This window comes from Pseudophryne corroboree, unplaced genomic scaffold (assembly GCF_028390025.1).
Source record: "Pseudophryne corroboree isolate aPseCor3 unplaced genomic scaffold, aPseCor3.hap2 scaffold_251, whole genome shotgun sequence".
NCBI classification, from domain to species: Eukaryota; Metazoa; Chordata; class Amphibia; order Anura; family Myobatrachidae; genus Pseudophryne; species Pseudophryne corroboree.
Genome location: NW_026969167.1, coordinates 167306 through 183654, shown reverse-complemented (window position 1 = coordinate 183654; position 16349 = coordinate 167306). Strand labels below are relative to the sequence as shown.

At 49.2% G+C, this 16349-nt stretch overlaps 24 non-coding genes and 1 pseudogene across 24 annotated transcripts; 10 read left to right on the top strand and 15 right to left on the bottom strand.

Moving 5' to 3' along the window:
• The first annotated feature begins 1513 nt into the window (after positions 1 to 1513).
• Positions 1514 to 1677, top strand: LOC135011693 (U1 spliceosomal RNA). The gene has a single exon (XR_010210741.1). It is a non-coding gene; the product is annotated as a U1 spliceosomal RNA (small nuclear RNA).
• Positions 1678 to 1829: 152 nt separating this feature from the next.
• LOC135011881 (U1 spliceosomal RNA) lies at positions 1830 to 1992 on the top strand. The gene has a single exon (XR_010210920.1). It is a non-coding gene; the product is annotated as a U1 spliceosomal RNA (small nuclear RNA).
• Positions 1993 to 2666: 674 nt separating this feature from the next.
• Positions 2667 to 2830, top strand: LOC135011976 (U1 spliceosomal RNA). The gene has a single exon (XR_010211004.1). It is a non-coding gene; the product is annotated as a U1 spliceosomal RNA (small nuclear RNA).
• A 152-nt stretch (positions 2831 to 2982) lies between these two features.
• LOC135011855 (U1 spliceosomal RNA) lies at positions 2983 to 3145 on the top strand. The gene has a single exon (XR_010210895.1). It is a non-coding gene; the product is annotated as a U1 spliceosomal RNA (small nuclear RNA).
• Positions 3146 to 3819: 674 nt separating this feature from the next.
• LOC135011811 (U1 spliceosomal RNA) lies at positions 3820 to 3983 on the top strand. Its single transcript, XR_010210854.1, has one exon. It is a non-coding gene; the product is annotated as a U1 spliceosomal RNA (small nuclear RNA).
• A 152-nt stretch (positions 3984 to 4135) lies between these two features.
• LOC135012000 (U1 spliceosomal RNA) lies at positions 4136 to 4287 on the top strand (annotated as a pseudogene).
• Positions 4288 to 4972: 685 nt separating this feature from the next.
• LOC135011732 (U1 spliceosomal RNA) lies at positions 4973 to 5136 on the top strand. Its single transcript, XR_010210778.1, has one exon. It is a non-coding gene; the product is annotated as a U1 spliceosomal RNA (small nuclear RNA).
• Positions 5137 to 5288: 152 nt separating this feature from the next.
• LOC135011933 (U1 spliceosomal RNA) lies at positions 5289 to 5451 on the top strand. The gene has a single exon (XR_010210968.1). It is a non-coding gene; the product is annotated as a U1 spliceosomal RNA (small nuclear RNA).
• Positions 5452 to 6125: 674 nt separating this feature from the next.
• Positions 6126 to 6289, top strand: LOC135011786 (U1 spliceosomal RNA). Its single transcript, XR_010210831.1, has one exon. It is a non-coding gene; the product is annotated as a U1 spliceosomal RNA (small nuclear RNA).
• A 152-nt stretch (positions 6290 to 6441) lies between these two features.
• LOC135011854 (U1 spliceosomal RNA) lies at positions 6442 to 6604 on the top strand. Its single transcript, XR_010210894.1, has one exon. It is a non-coding gene; the product is annotated as a U1 spliceosomal RNA (small nuclear RNA).
• Positions 6605 to 7429: 825 nt separating this feature from the next.
• Positions 7430 to 7592, bottom strand: LOC135011899 (U1 spliceosomal RNA). Its single transcript, XR_010210934.1, has one exon. It is a non-coding gene; the product is annotated as a U1 spliceosomal RNA (small nuclear RNA).
• Positions 7593 to 7744: 152 nt separating this feature from the next.
• LOC135011782 (U1 spliceosomal RNA) lies at positions 7745 to 7908 on the bottom strand. The gene has a single exon (XR_010210827.1). It is a non-coding gene; the product is annotated as a U1 spliceosomal RNA (small nuclear RNA).
• A 674-nt stretch (positions 7909 to 8582) lies between these two features.
• Positions 8583 to 8745, bottom strand: LOC135011888 (U1 spliceosomal RNA). Its single transcript, XR_010210927.1, has one exon. It is a non-coding gene; the product is annotated as a U1 spliceosomal RNA (small nuclear RNA).
• A 152-nt stretch (positions 8746 to 8897) lies between these two features.
• On the bottom strand, positions 8898 to 9061 carry LOC135011793 (U1 spliceosomal RNA). The gene has a single exon (XR_010210837.1). It is a non-coding gene; the product is annotated as a U1 spliceosomal RNA (small nuclear RNA).
• Positions 9062 to 9735: 674 nt separating this feature from the next.
• On the bottom strand, positions 9736 to 9898 carry LOC135011897 (U1 spliceosomal RNA). Its single transcript, XR_010210932.1, has one exon. It is a non-coding gene; the product is annotated as a U1 spliceosomal RNA (small nuclear RNA).
• Positions 9899 to 10050: 152 nt separating this feature from the next.
• On the bottom strand, positions 10051 to 10214 carry LOC135011778 (U1 spliceosomal RNA). Its single transcript, XR_010210823.1, has one exon. It is a non-coding gene; the product is annotated as a U1 spliceosomal RNA (small nuclear RNA).
• A 674-nt stretch (positions 10215 to 10888) lies between these two features.
• Positions 10889 to 11051, bottom strand: LOC135011896 (U1 spliceosomal RNA). Its single transcript, XR_010210931.1, has one exon. It is a non-coding gene; the product is annotated as a U1 spliceosomal RNA (small nuclear RNA).
• Positions 11052 to 11203: 152 nt separating this feature from the next.
• LOC135011777 (U1 spliceosomal RNA) lies at positions 11204 to 11367 on the bottom strand. The gene has a single exon (XR_010210822.1). It is a non-coding gene; the product is annotated as a U1 spliceosomal RNA (small nuclear RNA).
• A 674-nt stretch (positions 11368 to 12041) lies between these two features.
• LOC135011931 (U1 spliceosomal RNA) lies at positions 12042 to 12204 on the bottom strand. The gene has a single exon (XR_010210966.1). It is a non-coding gene; the product is annotated as a U1 spliceosomal RNA (small nuclear RNA).
• Positions 12205 to 12356: 152 nt separating this feature from the next.
• Positions 12357 to 12520, bottom strand: LOC135011761 (U1 spliceosomal RNA). The gene has a single exon (XR_010210807.1). It is a non-coding gene; the product is annotated as a U1 spliceosomal RNA (small nuclear RNA).
• Positions 12521 to 13194: 674 nt separating this feature from the next.
• LOC135011862 (U1 spliceosomal RNA) lies at positions 13195 to 13357 on the bottom strand. The gene has a single exon (XR_010210902.1). It is a non-coding gene; the product is annotated as a U1 spliceosomal RNA (small nuclear RNA).
• A 152-nt stretch (positions 13358 to 13509) lies between these two features.
• LOC135011879 (U1 spliceosomal RNA) lies at positions 13510 to 13674 on the bottom strand. The gene has a single exon (XR_010210918.1). It is a non-coding gene; the product is annotated as a U1 spliceosomal RNA (small nuclear RNA).
• A 671-nt stretch (positions 13675 to 14345) lies between these two features.
• LOC135011926 (U1 spliceosomal RNA) lies at positions 14346 to 14508 on the bottom strand. The gene has a single exon (XR_010210961.1). It is a non-coding gene; the product is annotated as a U1 spliceosomal RNA (small nuclear RNA).
• Positions 14509 to 14660: 152 nt separating this feature from the next.
• LOC135012093 (U1 spliceosomal RNA) lies at positions 14661 to 14825 on the bottom strand. Its single transcript, XR_010211106.1, has one exon. It is a non-coding gene; the product is annotated as a U1 spliceosomal RNA (small nuclear RNA).
• A 972-nt stretch (positions 14826 to 15797) lies between these two features.
• LOC135011689 (U1 spliceosomal RNA) lies at positions 15798 to 15961 on the bottom strand. The gene has a single exon (XR_010210737.1). It is a non-coding gene; the product is annotated as a U1 spliceosomal RNA (small nuclear RNA).
• Between the last annotated feature and the right edge of the window lie 388 nt (positions 15962 to 16349).

Genomic DNA, 16349 nt, shown 5'->3' with positions numbered 1-16349 from the left:
CTGTCAATATACTATTAAAAAAAATTAAAATGGTAAAAGTTATTGTACTTTAAGTAAAAATAAAAGCTAAAATATCAATCCCAGTTTTGGATTACTTTAATGAACAAAAAAAAAATGCATATAGCAAAGGATAGTTTCAATCTGCCTACCTCTGGGTTATGGGCCCAGCATGCTTCCAGTGCAGTACTCTGCTGCACATGTAAGTGCAAGAGATCCTGAAGCACTCACTCATCATGCGAAAGTACCAATGTGTTTCTTCATTGGTTGCTGGAAGAAACATCTTACAAAAACTCTCCAGATTATTGACTTTTTAAAGTTTTTCTAGGAAACGTTCTAGATGAATGCTTATTAGTCTTTGTCAGTATGTACTTTTTGCAAAGTGTCTCTGTGGCGCAATCGGTTAGTGTGTTCAGCTATTAATCAAAAGGTTGGTGGTTCAATCCCACCCAGGGACGTAATTGACCTTGTGATCAGATTTTGGTGATATTTAAGTAGACAAGTCAAAATTTCGAAAACCCCTGTTATGGTGTAGGGTACCTGGCCTTCTCTGATGTAATCAGAGTTAGATTTGATTCAGTGATTTTATAAAAACAGCTAGGAAGCACAATTTAGCAGTGGGTTGCAGAGAAAAAAGAAATATGCTGGCAAAAAAATCCAATTGACTGATTAAACAGCTCTTCATTTTCTGGCTTTATTTTTATGCTAACATGAAGGTGCTTCTCCCAGGGCAAGGCTCACCCATTGCACTCTGGGTGTGCTGCCCCTGCGATTTCCCCAAATGTGGGAAACTTGACTGCATAATTTGTGTTTCCCCTGGTCGGCTCTCGTATAATTCAGATCTCTTTGTCTCAGGTCTCTCTCCAGCCTAGTTTGCTGTCTGTTTCCACTTCTCTTTTCTTCAGCCGCTCCCTTCTATACCCTTGTGCACTATCCTGACTTCTCCTCCAGTCTGCTTACTTTGTGCCTTCCAATGCACAATGCAAACTACAGGAAGTGCTGCAGGGCCCACACCCTTTTACTTGCCTTACAGAGCAGCTCTGGAGCTGTTACAGTGCCCAGCTGCTGCAAGAAATCAGCTTGAATGCTTCAGGGGATGGGGCATGGCCAACATGAGCCCCACACCAAAGGAGGGTGGAGGTGTTTAATGCGAACTAGGGGTCATCCAAGCACCGCAAAAGGCCGCCATGCCCTGCACGCCCATTTTCTCTTTTCATATGCAGATGAGGGTTGAAGCCAACTTTGACCCACTGCTTGGATGACATCACCGTATGCAAATCCGTCTTCTGCAGAACTTCCCCCAGGAATGCTTGCACTAGTTGTTGCATTTGGTTTGTTGTTTGGGGGTGCTTCAGTATTAGGCAGCCTTCTGCCCTCCCATGTTCATCTGAAAATATGTGTTCTCCCTGCAGTTGTTGTCCCCAGATGAGAGTTCCCTTGTGCTGCCTCAGTTGAATCTCCTTTACTTGACAGAGATGTGCATGAGCAGCGGCCCTCCCCAGCCCTATTCCAAATCATACTTATTTTGCATAGGAGATACCATGGTCATGAAGATTGTTCTCCCAGGGTGAGGTTCATTCATTGCATTTTGGGTATGCTGACCCCTGTGATTTCCCCAAATGTGGGAAACTTGACTGCATTATTTGTGGTAGTGGGGGACTGTGTTTGTGCTTTCCTCTGGTCAGCTCTGGTAAAAGTCAGATTTCTTTGTCTCAGATTTTCCTCTAGCCTTGTTCTTCTTTCGAGAGTTCCCTTGTGCTGCCTCAGTTGGATCTCCTTCACTTTACAGGGGGGTACCCGAGCAGCGACCCTCCCCAGCTCTAGCCCAACTCCTACTTACCTGCCAGGTGAGATACTATGATCATGAAGGTGCTTCTCCCAGGGCAAGGCTCACCCATTGCACTCTGGGTGTGCTGCCCCTGCGATTTCCCCAAATGTGGGAAACTTGACTGCATAATTTGTGTTTCCCTTGGTCGGCTCTCGTATAATTCAGATCTCTTTGTCTCAGGTCTCTCTCCAGCCTAGTTTGCTGTCTGTTTCCACTTCTCTTTTCTTCAGCCGCTCCCTTCTATACCCTTGTGCACTATCCTGACTTCTCCTCCCGTCTGCTTACTTTGTGCCTTCCAATGCACAATGCAAACTACAGGTAGTGCTTCAGGGCCCACACCCTTTTACTTGCCTTACAGAGCAGCTCTGGAGCTGTTACAGTGCCCAGCTGCTGCAAGAAATCAGCTTGAATGCTTCAGGGGATGGGGCATGGCCAACATGAGCCCCACACCAAAGGAGGGTGGGGGTGTTTAATGCGAACTAGGGGTCATCCAAGCACTGCAAAAGGCCGCCATGCCCTGCATGCCCCTTTTCTCTTTTCATATGCAGATGAGGGTTCCAGTCAACTTTGGCCCACTGCTTGGATAACATCACCATATGCAAATCCGTCTGCTGCAGACCTTCCCCCAGGAGTGCTTGTACTAGTTGTTGCATATGGTTTGATATTTGATGGTGCTTCAGTATTAGGCAGCCTTCCGCCCTCCCATGTTCATCTGAAAAGATGTGGTCTCCCTGCAGTTGTTGTCCCCAGATGAGAGTTCCCTTGTGCTGCCTCAGTTGAATCTCCTTTGCTTGACAGAGATGTGCCTGAGCAGCGGCCCTCACCAGCCCTATCCCAAATCATACTTATTTTGCATAGGAGATACCATGGTCATGAAGATTGTTCTCCCAGGGTGAGGTTCATTCATTGCATTCTGGGTATGCTGACCCCTGTGATTTTCCCAAATGTGGGAAACTCGACTGCATTATTTGTGGTAGTGGGGGACTGTGTTTGTGCTTTCCTCTGGTCAGCTCTGGTAAAAGTCAGATTTCTTTGTCTCAGATCTTCCTCTAGCCTTGTTCTTCTTTCGAGAGTTCCCTGGTGCTGCCTCAGTTGGATCTCCTTCACTTCACAGGGGGGAACCCGAGCAGCGACCCTCCCCAGCTCTAGCCCAACTCCTACTTACCTGCCAGGTGAGATACTATGATCATGAAGGTGCTTCTCCCAGGGCAAGGCTCACCCATTGCACTCTGGGTGTGCTGCCCCTGCGATTTCCCCAAATGTGGGAAACTTGACTGCATAATTTGTGTTTCCCCTGGTCGGCTCTCGTATAATTCAGATCTCTTTGTCTCAGGTCTCTCTCCAGCCTAGTTTGCTGTCTGTTTCCACTTCTCTTTTCTTCAGCCGCTCCCTTCTATACCCTTGTGCACTATCCTGACTTCTCCTCCCGTCTGCTTACTTTGTGCCTTCCAATGCACAATGCGAACTACAGGTAGTGCTGCAGGGCCCACACCCTTTTACTTGCCTTACAGAGCAGCTCTGGAGCTGTTACAGTGCCCAGCTGCTGCAAGAAATCAGCTTGAATGCTTCAGGGGCTGGGGCATAGCCAACATGAGCCCCACACCAAAGGAGGGTGGAGGTGTTTAATGCAAACTAGGGGTCAGCCAAGCGCCGCAAAAGGCCACCATGCCCTGCACGCCCCTTTTCTCTTTTCATATGCAGACGAGGGTTGAAGCCAACTTTGACCCACTGCTTGGATGACATAACCATATGCAAATCCATCTGCGGCAGGCCTTCCCCCAGGAATGCTTGCACTAGTTGTTGCATTTGGTTTGTTGTTTGGGGGTGCTTCAGTATTAGGCAGCCTTCTGCCCTCCCATGTTCATCTGAAAATATATGTTCTCCCTGCAGTTGTTGTCCCAAGATGAGAGTTCCCTTGTGCTGCCTCAGTTGAATCTCCTTTACTTGACAGAGATGTGCATGAGCAGCGGCCCTCCCCAGCCCTATTCCAAATCATACTTATTTTGCATAGGAGATACCATGGTCATGAAGATTTTTCTCCCAGGGTGAGGTTCATTCATTGCATTTTGGGTATGCTGACCCCTGTGATTTCCCCAAATGTCGGAAACTTGACTGCATTATTTGTGGTAGTGGGAGACTGTGTTTGTGCTTTCCTCTGGTCAGCTCTGGTAAAAGTCAGATTTCTTTGTCTCAGATTTTCCTTTAGCCTTGTTCTTCTTTCGAGAGTTCCCTTGTGCTGCCTCAGTTGGATCTCCTTCACTTTACAGGGGGGTACCCGAGCAGCGACCCTCCCCAGCTCTAGCCCAACTCCTACTTACCTGCCAGGTGAGATACTATGATCATGAAGGTGCTTCTCCCAGGGCAAGGCTCACCCATTGTACTCTGGGTGTGATGCTCCTGCGATTTCCCCAAATGTGGGAATCTTGACTGCATAATTTGTGTTTCCCCTGGTCGGCTCACGTATAATTCAGATCTCTTTGTCTCAGGTCTCTCTCCAGCCTAGTTTGCTGTCTGTTTCCACTTCTCTTTTCTTCAGCCGCTCCCTTCTATACCCTTGTGCACTATCCTGACTTCTCCTCCCATCTGCTTACTTTGTGCCTTCCAATGCACAATGCAAACTACAGGTAGTGCTGCAGGGCCCACACCCTTTTACTTGCCTTACAGAGCAGCTCTGGAGCTGTTACAGTGCCCAGCTGCTGCAAGAAATCAGCTTGAATGCTTCAGGGGCTGGGGCATAGCCAACATGAGCCCCACACCGAAGGAGGGTGGAGGTGTTTAATGCGAACTAGGGGTCATCCAAGCACCGCAAAAGGCCGCCATGCCCTGCACGCCCCTTTTCTCTTTTCATATGCAGATGAGGGTTGAAGCCAACTTTGACCCACTGCTTGGATGACATCACCGTATGCAAATCCATCTTCTGCAGAACTTCCCCCAGGAATGCTTGCACTAGTTGTTGCATTTGGTTTGTTGTTTGGGGGTGCTTCAGTATTAGGCAGCCTTCTGCCCTCCCATGTTCATCTGAAAATATGTGTTCTCCCTGCAGTTGTTGTCCCCAGATGAGAGTTCCCTTGTGCTGCCTCAGTTGAATCTCCTTTACTTGACAGAGATGTGCATGAGCAGCGGCCCTTCCCAGCCCTATTCCAAATCATACTTATTTTGCATAGGAGATACCATGGTCATGAAGATTGTTCTCCCAGGGTGAGGTTCATTCATTGCATTTTGGGTATGCTGACCTCTGTGATTTCCCCAAATGTGGGAAACTTGACTGCATTATTTGTGGTAGTGGGGGACTGTGTTTGTGCTTTCCTCTGGTCAGCTCTGGTAAAAGTCAGATTTCTTTGTCTCAGATTTTCCTCTAGCCTTGTTCTTCTTTCGAGAGTTCCCTTGTGCTGCCTCAGTTGGATCTCCTTCACTTTACAGGGGGGTACCCGAGCAGCGACCCTCCCCAGCTCTAGCCCAACTCCTACTTACCTGCCAGGTGAGATACTATGATCATGAAGGTGCTTCTCCCAGGGCAAGGCTCACCCATTGCACTCTGAGTGTGCTGCCCCTGCGATTTCCCCAAATGTGGGAAACTTGACTGCATAATTTGTGTTTCCCCTGGTCGGCTCTCGTATAATTCAGATCTCTTTGTCTCAGGTCTCTCTCCAGCCTAGTTTGCTGTCTGTTTCCACTTCTCTTTTCTTGAGCCGCTCCCTTCTATGCCCTTGCGCACTATCCTGACTTCTCCTCCTGTCTGCTTACTTTGTGCCTTCCAACGCACAATGCGAACTACAGGTAGTGCTGCAGGGCCCACACCCTTTTACTTGCCTTACAGAGCAGCTCTGGAGCTGTTACAGTGCCCAGCTGCTGCAAGAAATCAGCTTGAATGCTTCAGGGGCTGGGGCATAGCCAACATGAGCCCCACACCAAAGGAGGGTGGAGGTGTTTAATGCAAACTAGGGGTCAGCCAAGCGCCGCAAAAGGCCACCATGCCCTGCACGCCCCTTTTCTCTTTTCATATGCAGACGAGGGTTGAAGCCAACTTTGACCAACTGCTTGGATGACATCACCATATGCAAATCCATCTGCGGCAGGCCTTCCCCCAGGAATGCTTGCACTAGTTGTTGCATTTGGTTTGTTGTTTGGGGGTGCTTCAGTATTAGGCAGCCTTCTGCCCTCCCATGTTCATCTGAAAATATATGTTCTCCCTGCAGTTGTTGTCCCAAGATGAGAGTTCCCTTGTGCTGCCTCAGTTGAATCTCCTTTACTTGACAGAGATGTGCATGAGCAGCGGCCCTCCCCAGCCCTCTTCCAAATCATACTTATTTTGCATAGGAGATACCATGGTCATGAAGATTTTTCTCCCAGGGTGAGGTTCATTCATTGCATTTTGGGTATGCTGACCCCTGTGATTTCCCCAAATGTGGGAAACTCGACTGCATTATTTGTGGTAGTGGGAGGCTGTGTTTGTGATTTCTTCTGGTCAGCTCTGGTAAAAGTCAGATTTCTTTGTTTCAGATTTTCCTTTAGCCTTGTTCTTCTTTCGAGAGTTCCCTTGTGCTGCCTCAGTTGGATCTCCTTCACTTAACAGGGGGGTGCCCGAGCAGCGACCCTCCCTAGCTCTAGCCCAACTCCTACTTACCTGCCAGGTGAGATACTATGATCATGAAGGTGCTTCTCCCAGGGCAAGGCTCACCCATTGCACTCTGGGTGTGCTGCCCCTGCGATTTCCCCAAATGTGGGAAACTTGACTGCATAATTTGTGTTTCCCCTGGTCGGCTCTCGTATAATTCAGATCTCTTTGTCTCAGATCTCTCTCCAGCCTAGTTTGCTGTCTGTTTCCACTTCTCTTTTCTTCAGCCGCTCCCTTCTATACCCTTGTGCACTATCCTGACTTCTCCTCCCGTCTGCTTACTTTGTGCCTTCCAATGCACAATGCAAACTACAGGTAGTGCTGCAGGGCCCACACCCTTTTACTTGCCTTACAGAGCGTCTCTGGAGCTGTTACAGTGCCCAGCTGCTGCAAGAAATCTGCTTGAATGCTTCAGGGGATGGGACATGGCCAACATGAGCCCCACACCAAAGGAGGGTGGAGCAGAAGGCTGCCTAATACTGAAGCACCCCCAAACAACAAACCAAATGCAACAACTAGTGCAAGCATTCCTGGGGGAAGGCCTGCCGCAGATGGATTTGCATATGGTGATGTCATCCAAGCAGTGGGTCAAAGGTGGCTTCAACCCTCGTCTGCATATAAAAACAGAAAAGGGGCGTGCAGGGCATGGTGGCCTTTTGCGGCGCTTGACTGACCCCTAGTTTGCATTAAACACCTCCACCCTCCTTCGGTGTGGGGCTCATGTTGGCTATGCCCCAGCCCCTGAAGCATTCAAGCTGATTTCTTGCAGCAGCTGGCCACTGTAACAGCTCCAGAGCTGCTCTGTAAGGCAAGTAAAAGGGTGTGGGCCCTGCAGCACTACCTGTAGTTTGCATTGTGCATTGGAAGGCACAAAGTAAGCAGACGGGAGAAGTCAGGATAGTGCACAAGGGTATAGAAGGGAGCGGCTGAAGAAAAGAGAAGTGGAAACAGACAGCAAACTAGGCTGGAGAGAGACCTGAGACAAAGAGATCTGAATTATACGAGAGCCGACCAGGGGAAACACAAATTATGCAGTCAAGTTTCCCACATTTGGGGAAATCGCAGGAGCAGCACACCCAGAGTACAATGGGTGAGCCTTGCCCTGGGAGAAGCACCTTCATGATCATAGTATCTCACCTGGCAGGTAAGTAGGAGTTGGGCTAGAGCTGGGGAGGGTCGCTGCTCGGGTACCCCCCTGTAAAGTGAAGGAGATCCAACTGAGGCAGCACAAGGGAACTCTCGAAAGAAGAACAAGGCTAAAGGAAAATCTGAGACAAAGAAATCTGACTTTTACCAGAGCTGACCAGAAGAAATCACAAACACAGCCTCCCACTACCACAAATAATGCAGTCAAGTTTCCCACATTTGGGGAAATCACAGGGGTCAGCATACCCAAAATGCAATGAATAAACCTCACCCTGGGAGAAAAATCTTCATGACCATGGTATCTCCTATGCAAAATAAGTATGATTTGGAATAGGGCTGGGGAGGGCCGCTGCTCATGCACATCTCTGTCAAGTAAAGGAGATTTAACTGAGGCAACACAAGGGAACTCTCATCTGGGGACAACAACTGCAGGGAGAACATATATTTTCAGATGAACATGGGAGGGCAGAAGGCTGCCTAATACTGAAGCACCCCCAAACAACAAACCAAATGCAACAACTAGTGCAAGCATTCCTGGGGGAAGGCCTGCCGCAGATGGATTTGCATATGGTGATGTCATCCAAGCAGTGGGTCAAAGTTGGCTTCAACCCTCGTCTGCATATGAAAAGAGAAAAGGGGCGTGCAGGGCATGGCGGCCTTTTGCGGTGCTTGGATGACCCCTAGTTCGCATTAAACACCTCCACCCTCTTTTGGTGTGGGGCTCATGTTGGCCATGCCCCATCCCCTGAAGCATTCAAGCAGATTTCTTGCAGCAGCTGGGCACTGTAACAGCTCCAGAGCTGCTCTGTAAGGCAAGTAAAAGGGTGTGGGCCCTGCAGCACTACCTGTAGTTTGCATTGTGCATTGGAAGGCACAAAGTAAGCAGACGGGAGGAGAAGTCAGGATAGTGCACAAGGTTATAGAAGGGAGCGGCTGAAGAAAAGAGAAGTGGAAACAGACAGCAAACTAGGCTGGAGAGAGACCTGAGACAAAGAGATCTGAATTATACGAGAGCCGACCAGGGGAAACACAAATTATGCAGTCAAGTTTCCCACATTTGGGGAAATCGCAGGGGCAGCACACCCAGAGTGCAATGGGTGAGCCTTGCCCTGGGAGAAGCACCATCATGATCATAGTATCTCACCTGGCAGGTAAGTAGGAGTTGGGCTAGAGCTGGGGAGGGTCTCTGCTCGGGCACCCCCCTGTCAAGTGAAGGAGATCCAACTGAGGCAGCACAAGGGAACTCTCAAAAGAAGAACAGGGCTAGAGGAAGATCTGAAACAAAGAAATCTGACTTTTACCAGAGCTGACCAGAGGAAAACACAAACACAGTCCCCCACTACCACAAATAAAGCAGTCGAGTTTCCCACATTTGGGGAAATCACAGGGGTCAGCATACCCAGAATGCAATGAATGAACCTCACCCTGGGAGAATAATCTTCATGACCATGGTATGTCCTATGCAAAATAAGTATGATTTGGGATAGAGCTGGGGTGGGCCGCTGCTCAGGCACATCTCTGTCAAGTTAAGGAGATTCAACTGAGGCAGCACAAGGGAACTCTCATCTGGGGACAACAACTGCAGGGAGACCACATCTTTTCAGATGAACATGGGAGGGCAGAAGGCTGCCTAATACTGAAGCACCCCCAAACAACAAACCAAATGCAACAACTAGTGCAAGCATTCCTGGGGGAAGTTCTGCAGAAGACGGATTTGCATACGGTGATGTCATCCAAGCAGTGGGTCAAAGTTGGCTTCAACCCTCATCTGCATATGAAAAGAGAAAAGGGGCGTGCAGGGCATGGCGGCTTTTTGCGGTGCTTGGATGACCCCTAGTTCGCATTAAACACCTCCACCTTCCTTTGGTGTGGGGCTCATGTTGGCCATGCCCCATCCCCTGAAGCATTCAAGCTGATTTCTTGCAGCAGCTGGGCACTGTAACAGCTCCAGAGCTGCTCTGTAAGGCAAGTAAAAGGGTGTGGGCCCTGCAGCACTACCTGTAGTTTGCATTGTGCATTGGAAGGCACAAAGTAAGCAGACGGGAGGAGAAGTCAGGATAGTGCACAAGGGTATAGAAGGGAGCGGCTGAAGAAAAGAGAAGTGGAAACAGACAGCAAACTAGGCTGGAGAGAGACCTGAGACAAAGAGATCTGAATTATACGAGAGCCGACCAGGGGAAACACAAATTATGCAGTCAAGTTTCCCACATTTGGGGAAATCGCAGGAGCAGCACACCCAGAGTACAATGGGTGAGCCTTGCCCTGGGAGAAGCACCTTCATGATCATAGTATCTCACCTGGCAGGTAAGTAGGAGTTGGGCTAGAGCTGGGGAGGGTCGCTGCTCGGGTACCCCCCTGTAAAGTGAAGGAGATCCAACTGAGGCAGCACAAGGGAACTCTCGAAAGAAGAACAAGGCTAAAGGAAAATCTGAGACAAAGAAATCTGACTTTTACCAGAGCTGACCAGAGGAAAGCACAAACACAGTCTCCCACTACCACAAATAATGCAGTCAAGTTTCCCACATTTGGGGAAATCACAGGGGTCAGCATACCCAAAATGCAATGAATGAACCTCACCCTGGGAGAAAAATCTTCATGACCATGGTATCTCCTATGCAAAATAAGTATGATTTGGAATAGGGCTGGGGAGGGCCGCTGCTCATGCACATCTCTGTCAAGTAAAGGAGATTCAACTGAGGCAGCACAAGGGAACTCTCATCTTGGGACAACAACTGCAGGGAGAACACATATTTTCAGATGAACATGGGAGGGCAGAAGGCTGCCTAATACTGAAGCACCTCCAAACAACAAACCAAATGCAACAACTAGTGCAAGCATTCCTGGGGGAAGGCCTGCCGCAGATGGATTTGCATATGGTGATGTCATCCAAGCAGTGGGTCAAAGTTGGCTTCAACCCTCGTCTGCATATGAAAACAGAAAAGGGGCGTGCAGGGCATGGTGGCCTTTTGCGGCGCTTGTCTGACCCCTAGTTTGCATTAAACACCTCCACCCTCCTTCGGTGTGGGGCTCATGTTGGCTATGCCCCAGCCCCTGAAGCATTCAAGCTGATTTCTTGCAGCAGCTGGGCACTGTAACAGCTCCAGAGCTGCTCTGTAAGGCAAGTAAAAGGGTGTGGGCCCTGCAGCACTACCTGTAGTTTGCATTGTGCATTGGAAGGCACAAAGTAAGCAGACGGGAGGAGAAGTCAGGATAGTGCACAAGGGTATAGAAGGGAGCGGCTGAAGAAAAGAGAAGTGGAAACAGACAGCAAACTAGGCTGGAGAGAGACCTGAGACAAAGAGATCTGAATTATACGAGAGCCGACCAGGGGAAACACAAATTATGCAGTCAAGTTTCCCACATTTGGGGAAATCGCAGGAGCAGCACACCCAGAGTACAATGGGTGAGCCTTGCCCTGGGAGAAGCACCTTCATGATCATAGTATCTCACCTGGCAGGTAAGTAGGAGTTGGGCTAGAGCTGGGGAGGGTCGCTGCTCGGGTACCCCCCTGTAAAGTGAAGGAGATCCAACTGAGGCAGCACAAGGGAACTCTCGAAAGAAGAACAAGGCTAAAGGAAAATCTGAGACAAAGAAATCTGACTTTTACCAGAGCTGACCAGAGGAAAGCACAAACACAGTCTCCCACTACCACAAATAATGCAGTCAAGTTTCCCACATTTGGGGAAATCACAGGGGTCAGCATACCCAAAATGCAATGAATGAACCTCACCCTGGGAGAAAAATCTTCATGACCATGGTATCTCCTATGCAAAATAAGTATGATTTGGAATAGGGCTGGGGAGGGCCGCTGCTCATGCACATCTCTGTCAAGTAAAGGAGATTCAACTGAGGCAGCACAAGGGAACTCTCATCTTGGGACAACAACTGCAGGGAGAACACATATTTTCAGATGAACATGGGAGGGCAAAAGGCTGCCTAATACTGAAGCACCCCCAAACAACAAACCAAATGCAACAACTAGTGCAAGCATTCCTGGGGGAAGTTCTGCAGAAGACGGATTTGCATACGGTGATGTCATCCAAGCAGTGGGTCAAAGTTGGCTTCAACCCTCATCTGCATATGAAAAGAGAAAAGGGGCGTGCAGGGCATGGCGGCCTTTTGCGGTGCTTGGATGACCCCTAGTTCGCATTAAACACCTCCACCCTCCTTTGGTGTGGGGCTCATGTTGGCCATGCCCCATCCCCTGAAGCATTCAAGCTGATTTCTTGCAGCAGCTGGGCACTGTAACAGCTCCAGAGCTGCTCTGTAAGGCAAGTAAAAGGGTGTGGGCCCTGCAGCACTACATGTAGTGTGCATTGTGCATTGGAAGGCACAAAGTAAGCAGACGGGAGGAGAAGTCAGGATAGTGCACAAGGGTATAGAAGGGAGCGGCTGAAGAAAAGAGAAGTGGAAACAGACAGCAAACTAGGCTGGAGAGAGACCTGAGACAAAGAGATCTGAATTATACGAGAGCCGACCAGGGGAAACACAAATTATGCAGTCAAGTTTCCCACATTTGGGGAAATCGCAGGGGCAGCACACTCAGAGTGCAATGGGTGAGCCTTGCCCTGGGAGAAGCACCTTCATGATCATAGTATCTCACCTGGCAGGTAAGTAGGAGTTGGGCTAGAGCTGGGGAAAGTCGCTGTTCGGGCACCCCCCTGTCAAGTGAAAGAGATCCAACTGAGGCAGCACAAGGGAACTCTCGAAAGAAGAACAAGGCTAGAGGAAGATCTGAGACAAAGAAATCTGACTTTTTCCAGAGCTGACCAGAGGAAAGCACAAACACAGTCCCCCACTACCACAAATAATGCAGTCGAGTTTCCCACATTTGGGGAAATCACAGGGGTCAGCATACCCAAAATGCAATGAATGAACCTCACCCTGGGAGAACAATCTTCATGACCATGGTATCTCCTATGCAAAATAAGTATGATTTGGGATAGGGCTGGGGAGGGCCGCTGCTCATGCACATCTCTGTCAAGTAAAGGAGATTCAACTGAGGCAGCACAAGGAAACTCTCATCTGGGGACAACAACTGCAGGGAGAACACATATTTTCAGATGAACATGGGAGGGCAGAAGGCTGCCTAATACTGAAGCACCCCCAAACAACAAACCAAATGCAACAACTAGTACAAGCATTCCTGGGGGAAGTTCTGCAGAAGACGGAATTGCATACGGTGATGTCATCCAAGCAGTGGGCCAAAGTTGGCTGGAACCCTCATCTGCATATGAAAAGAGAAAAGGGGTATGCAGGGCATGGCGGCCTTTTGCGGCGCTTGGATGACCCTTAGTTCGCATTAAACACCTCCACCCTCCTTCGGTGTGGGGCTCATGTTGGCCATGCCCCATCCCCTGAAGCATTCAAGCTGATTTCTTGCAGCAGCTTGGCACTGTAACAGCTCCAGAGCTGTTCAGTAAGGCAAGTAAAAGGGTGTGGGCCCTGCAGCACTACCTGTAGTTTGCATTGCGCATTGGAAGGCACAAAGTAAGCAGACAGGAGGAGAAGTCAGGATAGTGCACAAGGGTATAAAAGGGAGCGGCTCAAGAAAAGAGAAGTTGAAACAGACAGCAAACTAGGCTGGAGAGAGACCTGAGACAAAGAGATCTGAATTATACGAGACCTGACCAGGGGAAACACAAATTATGCAGTCAAGTTTCCCACATTTGGGGAAATCGCAGGGGCAGCACACCCAGAGTGCAATGGGTGAGCCTTGCCCTGGGAGAAGCACCTTCATGATCATAGTATCTCACCTGGCAGGTAAGTAGGAGTTGGGCTAGAGCTGGGGAGGGTCGCTGCTCGGGCACCCCCCTGTCAAGTGAAGGAGATCCAACTGAGGCAGCACAAGGAAACTCTCGAAAGAAGAACAAGGCTAGAGGAAGATCTGAAACAAAGAAATTTGACTTTTACCAGAGCTGACCAGAGGAAAACACAAACACAGTCCCCCACTACCAACAAATAAAGCAGTCGCGTTTCCCACATTTGGGGAAATCACAGGGGTCAGCATACCCAGAATGCAATGAATGAACCTCACCCTGGGAGAGTAATCTTCATGACCATGGTATCTCCTATGCAAAATAAGTATGATTTGGGATAGGGCTGGGGAGGGCCGCTGCTCATGCACATCTCTGTCAAGTAAAGGAGATTCAACTGAGGCAGCACAAGGGAACTCTCATCTGGGGACAACAACTGCAGGGAGAACACATATTTTCAGATGAACATGGGAGGGCAGAAGGCTGCCTAATACTGAAGCACCCCCAAACAACAAACCAAATGCAACAACTAGTGCAAGCATTCCTGGGGGAAGTTCTGCAGAAGACGGATTTGCATACGGTGATGTCATCCAAGCAGTGGGTCAAAGTTGGCTTCAACCCTCATCTGCATATGAAAAGAGAAAAGGGGCGTGCAGGGCATGGCGGCCTTTTGCGGTGCTTGGATGACCCCTAGTTCGCATTAAACACCCCCACCCTCCTTTGGTGTGGGGCTCATGTTTGCCATGCCCCATCCCCTGAAGCATTCAAGCTGATTTATTGCAGCAGCTGGGCACTGTAACAGCTCCAGAGCTGCTCTGAACGGCAAGTAAAAGGGTGTGGGCCCTGCAGCACTACCTGTAGTTTGCATTGTGCATTGGAAGGCACAAAGTAAGCAGACGGGAGAAGTCAGGATAGTGCGCAAGGGCATAGAAGGGAGCGGCTCAAGAAAAGAGAAGTTGAAACAGACAGCAAACTAGGCTGGAGAGAGACCTGAGACAAAGAGATCTGAATTATACGAGAGCCGACCAGGGGAAACACAAATTATGCAGTCAAGTTTCCCACATTTGGGGAAATCGCAGGAGCAGCACACCCAGAGTGCAATGGGTGAGCCTTGCCCTGGGAGAAGCACCTTCCTGATTATAGTATCTCACCTGGCAGGTAAGTAGGAGTTGGGCTAGAGCTTGGGAGGGTCGCTGCTCGGGCACCCCCCTGTCATGTGAAGGAGATCCAACTGAGGCAGCACAAGGAAACTCTCGAAAGAAGAACAAGGCTAGAGGAAGATCTGAGACAAAGAAATCTGACTTTTACCAGAGCTGACCAGAGGAAAGCACAAACACAGTCCCCCACTACCACAAATAATGCAGTCGAGTTTCCCCAAATTTGGGAAAATCACAGGGGTCAGCATACCCAGAATGCAATGAATGAACCTCACCCTGGGAGAACAATCTTCATGACCATGGTATCTCCTATGCAAAATAAGTATGATTTAGGATAGGGCTGAGGAGGGCCGCTGCTCAGGCACATCTCTGTCAAGTAAAGGAGATTCAACTGAGGCAGCACAAGGGAACTCTCATCTGGGGACAACAACTGCAGGGAGAACACATATTTTCAGATGAACATGGGAGGGCAGAAGGCTGCCTAATACTGAAGCACCCCCAAACAACAAACCAAATGCAACAACTAGTGCAAGCATTCCTGGGGGAAGGCCTGCAGCAGATGGATTTGCATACGGTGATGTCATCCAAGCAGTGGGTCAAAGTTGGCTTCAACCCTCGTCTGCATATGAAAAGAGAAAAGGGGCGTGCAGGGCATGGCAGCCTTTTGCGGCGCTTGGATGACCCCTAGTTCGCATTAAACACCTCCACCCTCCTTCGGTGTGGGGCTCATGTTGGCTATGCCCCAGCCCCTGAAGCATTCAAGCTGATTTCTTGCAGCAGCTGGGCACTGTAACAGCTCCAGAGCTGCTCTGTACGGCAAGTAAAAGGGTGTGGGCCCTGCAGCACTACCTGTAGTTTGCATTGTGCATTGGAAGGCACAAAGTAAGCAGACAGGAGGAGAAGTCAGGATAGTGCACAAGGGTATAAAAGGGAGGGGCTCATGAAAAAAGAAGTGGAAACAGACAGCAAACTAGGCTGGAGAGAGACCTGAGACAAAGAGATCTGAATTATACGAGAGCCGACCAGGGGAAACACAAATTATGCAGTCAAGCTTCCCACATTTGGGGAAATCAGAGTGCAATGGGTGAGCCTTGCCCTGGGAGAAGCACCTTTATGATCATAGTATCTCACCTGGCAGGTAAGTAGGAGTTGGGCTAGAGCTGGGGAGGGTCGCTGCTCGGGCACCCCCCTGTCAAGTGAAAGAGATCCAACTGAGGCAGCACAAGGGAACTCTCGAAAGAAGAACAAGGCTAGAGGAAGATCTGAGACAAATAAATCTGACTTTTACCAGAGCTGACCAGAGGAAAGCACAAACACAGTCCCCCACTACCACAAATAATGCAGTCGAGTTTCCCACATTTGGGGAAATCACAGGGGTCAGCATACCCAGAATACAATGAATGAACCTCACCCTGGGAGAACAATCTTCATGACCATGGTATCTCCTATGCAAAATAAGTATGATTTGGGATAGGGCTGGGGAGGGCCGCTGCTCAGGCACATCTCTGTCAAGTAAAGGAGATTCAACTGAGGCAGCACAAGGGAACTCTCATCTGGGGACAACAACTGCAGGGAGAACACATATTTTCAGATGAACATGGGAGGGCAGAAGGCTGCCTAATACTGAAGCACCCCCAAACAACAAACCAAATGCAACAACTAGTGCAAGCATTCCTGGGGGAAGGCCTGCAGCAGATGAATTTTAAAGCCTCCTGTTAGTGCTTCATCTACACGTTATAGCCCTGAATTTTCCAATGCCTATCTCTTTGCAAAAGAGAGATATCGGCAAGGAATAGCTGTATTGTACCTTTGCATTTTTCTCCCAAACGAAAGACACTAGAATGAAAATT